Source organism: Zalophus californianus, chromosome 1 (genome assembly GCF_009762305.2).
Source record: "Zalophus californianus isolate mZalCal1 chromosome 1, mZalCal1.pri.v2, whole genome shotgun sequence".
In the NCBI taxonomy this organism is placed as follows: Eukaryota; Metazoa; Chordata; class Mammalia; order Carnivora; family Otariidae; genus Zalophus; species Zalophus californianus.
In genome coordinates, this window is record NC_045595.1 from 71,037,006 (window position 1) to 71,043,229 (window position 6,224).

The window sequence follows — 6,224 nt, forward strand, 5'->3', positions numbered from 1 at the left end:
TCCTGATAATAAATATAAATTCAAGTCAAATCAACAATCAGATGTCATTTATAAAATCAAAGTAATTCATACATCACATGTTTTTAAAAATATCTATTACTACAGATACAAATAAATACAAAAGCTCTATCTAGTTCCCCATCCCATCCCATCCCATTCGGACCCTCTTAAAAGGGCAAACATTCCCAACTCTTATGGCTGCTACATCTGGAATTTACTGCCCAGTCTCAAAATATACATATTCCCCTATTTCTTGATTTATGAATTTTAGACCTCTTGGCTTTTTACTAGGATAGATGAGAATTTAACTCATTTAAATATATGCACCAACCATGACTACCAGCACCCTCCTTGAGTTATGAGACATTTCTTTTTTTCTTTCTCCAAATTTTTATTTAAATTCCAGTTAATTAACATACAGTGTAATATTAGTTTCAGGTGTAGAATTTAGTGATTCATCACTTACATACAATACCCAGTGCTCATCACAAGTGTCCTCCTTGATACCCATCACCTATTTAACCCATCTCCCCACCCACACCCCTCCAGTACCCTTCAGTTTATTCTTTATAGTTAAGAGTCTGTTTCTTGGTTTGCCTCTCTTTTTCCCTCCATGTTCATCTGTTTTTTCCCTTAAATTCCACATATGAGTGAAAAAATTTGGTGTTTGTGTTTCTTTGACTGACTTATTTCGCTTAGTGTAATACTTTCTAGTTCCATCCACATCACTGCAGATGGCAAGATTTCATTCTTTGTTATGGCTGAGAAACATTCCAGTGTGTGTGTGTGTGTGTGTGTGTATATACACACATATGTATATATCTCACATCTTTTTTATCCATTCATCAGGTGATGGACATTTGGGCTCTTTCCATAATTTGGCTATTGTTGATAATGTTGCTATAAATAAACATTGGGGTGTATGCATCCCTTCGAATCAGTATTTTTTTATCCTTTGGGTAAATACCTAGTGGTGCATTTGCTGGATCCTAGGGTAGTTCCATTTTTAACTTTTTGAGGAAACTCCACACTGTTTTCCAGAGTGGCTGCACCAGTTTGCATTCCCACCAACAGTGTAAGAGGGTTCCCCTTTCTCCTCATCCTTGCCAACACCTGTTGTTTTCTGTGTTGTTAATTTTAGCCATTCTGACTAGTGTTAGGCGATATCTCATCGTAGTGTTGATTTTTATTTCCCTGATGATGAATGATGTTGAGCATCTTTTCATGTGCCTTTTAGCCATCTGTATGTCTTCCTAAGAAAAATGTCTATTCATGTCTTGTGTCCATTTTCTTAACTGGATTATTTGGTTTTTGGGTGTTGAGTTTTATAACTTCTTTACATATTTTGGATACTAACCCTTTATCAGATATGTCATTTACAACTAACTTCTCCCATTCTATAGGTTGCCTTTTAGTTTTCTTGTTTCTTTTGCTATGCAGAAGCTTTTTATTTTTATAAAATCCCAATAGTTTATTTTTGCCTTTGTTTCCCTTGCCTCAGGAGACATATCTAGAAAGAAATTGCTATGGCTGATGTCAAAAAGGTTACTGCTTGTGTTCTCCTCTAGGATTTTGATGGCTTCCTGTCTGACATTTAGGTCTTTCATCCATTTTGAATTTATTTTTGTGCATGGTGTAAGAAAGTGGTCTAGTTTCATTCTTTTGCATGTTGCTGTCCAGTTTTCCCAACACCATTTGTTGAAAAGACTGTCTTTTTTCCATTGGGTAGTCTTTCCTGCTTAGCTGAAGATTAGTTGGCCATATAGTTGAGGATTTGTTTCTGGGTTTTCTATTTTGCTCCCTTGATCTATGTGTCTGTTTTTGTGCTAGTACCATACTGTCTCAATGATTACAGCTTTGTAATACAGCTTGAAGTCTGGAATTGTGATGCCTCCAGCTTTGGTTTTCTTTTTCAACATTTCTTTGGCTATTCAGGGTCTTTCTTGGCTCCATATAAATTTTAGGGTTGTCTGTTCCAGCTCTGAAAAATGCTGGTTGTATTTTGATAGGGATTGCATTAAATGTGTAGACTGCTTTGGGTAGCATAGACGTTTTAACAACATTTGTTCTTCTAATCCATGAACATGGAATGTTTTTCCATTTCTTTGTGTCATCTTCAATTTCTTTCATCAGTGTTTTATAGATTATGAAACATTTCTATCAAACTGGTCAAACCTTGCCTTTCATTTGTAATTATTTTAAATGATAATGCCCAGTGTTGAGGCAGTAAAACTTAGTAAGTTTATGCAGGACAATTTGACAATACAGTCAAAAGCCTTTAAAAACATGCAGACTTTTGGGGTGCCTGGGTGGCTCAGTTAAGTGTATGACTCTTGGTTTTGGCTCAGGTCATGATCTCAGGGTCTTAAGGTCAAATACTGTGTGAGGCTCCACACTCAGCTTAAGGTCCTTTCCCCCTCCCTCTACCTCTCCCTTTGGTCTCCCCCCGCCACCCTCACCCCTCACCCCCACCACTTGCTCTCTCATGCTCTCTTTCTCTCTCTAAAATAAAAAGATAAATAAAATCTTTTTTAAAAACAAGCAGACTTTTAACCAAGAAATTCCCATAATTGTGGATGAGTGCAAAGGCTAAACAGTGTGGTTTGTGATAATAATAAAAGGCTGGAATGGCTATATTAATTTCAGATAAAGTAGAATCAAAAACAAGGGAAAGTACTAAGGATAAAAAAGGATATTATGTAATGACAAAAGGATAAATTCGCCAACAAGACACAATAATTCTAAGTGTGAATGTACCTAATAACAGAGCCTTAAAGTAAATGAGTCAAATACTGATAGAATTAAACGTAGAAATAGACAAATCTGCAATGATAGGTAGAGACTTCAACATCCCTCTCTCAACAATTGACGGAAAAACTAGACAGAAAGCAGCAAGGATATAGAAAATCTCAGCAAGGGGCGCCTGGGTGGCACAGTTGGTTAAGTGACTGATTCTTGGTTTCAGCCTCAGGTCCTGATCTCAGGGTCATGAAATCGAGCCCTGCATCAGGCTTCATGCTCAGTGAGGAGTCTGCTAAAGTTTCTTTCTCCCTCTCCCTCTCCCTCTGCCCCACCCCCCCAAAACAAATAAATAAATCTTTAAAAAACAACATTATACTTTCTGGCTCCATCCATGTTGTAGCAAATGGCAAAATTTCATCCTTTTTTTATGTCCTCTCCCCACTTTTAATTGGATTTTTTGGTATTGAGTTGTATAATTCTTTATATATTTTGGATATTAATCTCTTATCTGATATGTCATTTGCAAATATCTTCTCCCATTCAATAGTTTGCCTTTTTATTTTGTTGAGTTTCCTTTGCTGTAAAAAAGCTTTTCATTTTGTTGTAGTCCCTATAGTTTATTTTTGTTTTTGTTTCCCTTGTCTGAGGAGACATATCCATAAATATCTTGCAAAGGGCATTGTCTGAAAGATTACTGCCTCTGTTTTCTTTTAGGAGTTTTATGATTACAGGTCTCACATTTAGGTCTTTTATTATGGTGGCTCCTTAAAGGCAGGGACTGTTTCCTATGGCCCTCAGCTTTCCCAGAGTTAAACCCACTGACGTTTAAAGTACCCAGAATTAAGTCCTTCTGATTTTAAAAGCTCCTGAAGTTAAGCCTCACTGTTTCTCCAAGCCCAATGTTAGGCGGACTCATCTTCCCAGTGCCCCCCCAACCCCCACCCTGTGCCTGGAATGCCTAGTATTGGGGTCTGATCCTCCTGTTTCTCCGTGCTTGTGGTGCCCCCCCCCCCCCATTAGTCTCCTGGGGTTTTGGTTTCCAATTGCGGCTCTGCCTCTCCTACCCTTCTTGATGTGACCTCCTCTCTATGATTAACTGTGGAAGGTCTATTCTGTCAGTGTTCAGGTTGTTTTCTGGGTTAGTTGCACTGATGAGGCTGTTATATTGGTGTGTTTATGGGACAAGGTGAGCTGAGGATCCAGCTACTCTGCCATCTTCCTCTTTCTTTCTTTCTTTCTTTCTTTCTTTCTTTCTTTCTTTCTTTCTTTCTTTCTTTCTTTCTTTCTTTCTTTCAACTTAAGGCAAACCTTAGTCTTCCTTTTAAATCAATCTAGTTTAAAAACAAGTTGAGGTTAAGAGACATCTTCCACAGACAGAGCCAGACAAAGACAGGAGGCAGAATGGGCTTTGGCAGGGGCCTCAGAGTCCTATCTTCTCCATCTTGAAAATGAGGTCCTCACAGATTCAGTCAGTTCATCATTTCTCTTGGTCTTTTGCTCAATAGTCTTCTCCAGCGAGTAGATGCACAATGTTCCTTTCTTGGGCTCACCTAGGAGACCAAGGCCTCTGCCTGGGCTCTGCTCCAGGCCTGGGCAATTTCATTTGCCAGCTTTCACTTCTCTTCTGCATGGGCCTTCAATGTTTGGTACCTCTGGCCTTCCTTTTCAAGTCTTACCATGTAATTCTCAACACTCTCCTTCAGCGATTCTTCATTTGGGTGATACTCTTCAATCACTTCTATTTCTCAAACCGTTTGAAGAGGTGGTGTTCAGGTTTGCAGTCAGTTGGTCCTTTTCTTTCAAGTTTCTTCTATTTCTGAGCCTCTTCCATCATCTGATACGGGATCCCCCTAAACCTATGGTCTTCCCTTCTCCAGGTTTTTCACGTGGAGCGCCTCACGCCTGCTTTCTCAGCGACAGCTTCTCACTTTGTGTGGCTTCCACTGCTGCGTCCAGGTCCTTCTGGCTGCACTGCAGCACATCCATGATGGGCCGCAGGGGCAGCAGCGGAAGCCTGCTGGAAAACACACATGGGTAGACTCAGCACAGGAATGCCCCGAGCTCCCAGGCCGTCAAGTTCCATGAGCTTCCGCTCAGGCGGACTTCCAGTGGAGGGCGCATGCGCTCTCGGTGCGCTGCTTGTGTCTGGCGCGTGGCTGGGTGGCTGGTTTCTGCGGGCTGTCCTTCAGGCGCCTGGGACACTTGAGGTGTAAGGACTGCTTCGTCAGGGCCATCTCCTTAAACAAGGAAGTCCCAGCTGAGAGAATGCACCGCGCCGCGTGCCTGGAACCTCTGCTGGGTCTCGGAAGCGCCCCTCATCCCGTCTGAAGCGGGCTCTGCCTGCCGGACCTGCCGGTGTGCACGGCCGGTGTGGTCATCCCCCAAAGCCAAAGACACCTGTACACCTCACGTGAGTTCCCTGCCCCGGGGGCACTCTGGGCGCCAGGCCTGTGCCACCTCCACTACCTTGTGCATAGTTCTTCCCTTTAGTGAACATGGATTCTTTTGGAAGTTTAAATTGTTTTTAGTTTTTAAAAGCTCCTTTGTGGAGTTTATGGTTCTCTACAAGAGCCAGTGATGGTCAGCTGATGGGGAGAGGCACCAAGCACCCCGGAGAGCAGCCCGTTACTGGAGAGGGGGAGGGGGCTTGGGTTCTGGTCAAAGCAGAGTCTTCTGGTTAAGATCCCAAAGGACATGGCTTATGGGTCCCCTGGGACCCAGTGTTCAGACAGTGATGTCTCATTTTATGAGCCCATCATGGTCTTTAGAACTATTCTGGCTGTGGAGCGTTAGGTAGTGTTTTATTTGTTGTTAGGAAGCTTTAGTAGACTGGAAAAAAAGTATTTTCCTTTGTAGTAAACACTCAAGGTGAGCTGGGTAGCTGGCTTTTTGAGGTCTTGCCCAATACTTTCAATAAATCAAGCATTTATGCAGCACCAAGCTGGGTTAGGCCTCAAGGCTGAAACCTCTCCCTTTTTCCGGGGTCACATTCCCTTTCTTTTGCTCTATGTGGTTGACTCCCAGATCCATATCTCTAGTCCTGAGTTCTAGATGCACATTCCCAATCAAGTTGCTTGGGGCATAGCTCCACCTGGCTGGCCTGCCGGCATCTTAAAATCTATATGATGAACATCATGATGATGGTAATGGTTTTAAATATATCTGAAAATTATTTTCCTGTCCTTTAAAAAGGTGGAGTCAGATTTCCCTTCCCTCGAAAACTTAGTAACTGAGTGGCATAACTTAATGACTCACTTCTAATAAATAGAATATATCAGAAATGATGCTATATGACTTCTGGAACTAGGTCATAAAGATACATCTTCTACACCTCTCTCCGTCTCTTTCTGTGTGTGGGTGTGTGGGTGTGTGTAGTTGACTTTGGAACATAGCCACTATTGTGAGGAAGCCCAGGCCACATGGAAAGGAGTGCATGGGCATATTAGTTTGTCGGAGCCACCATAATAAAATACCACAGACTG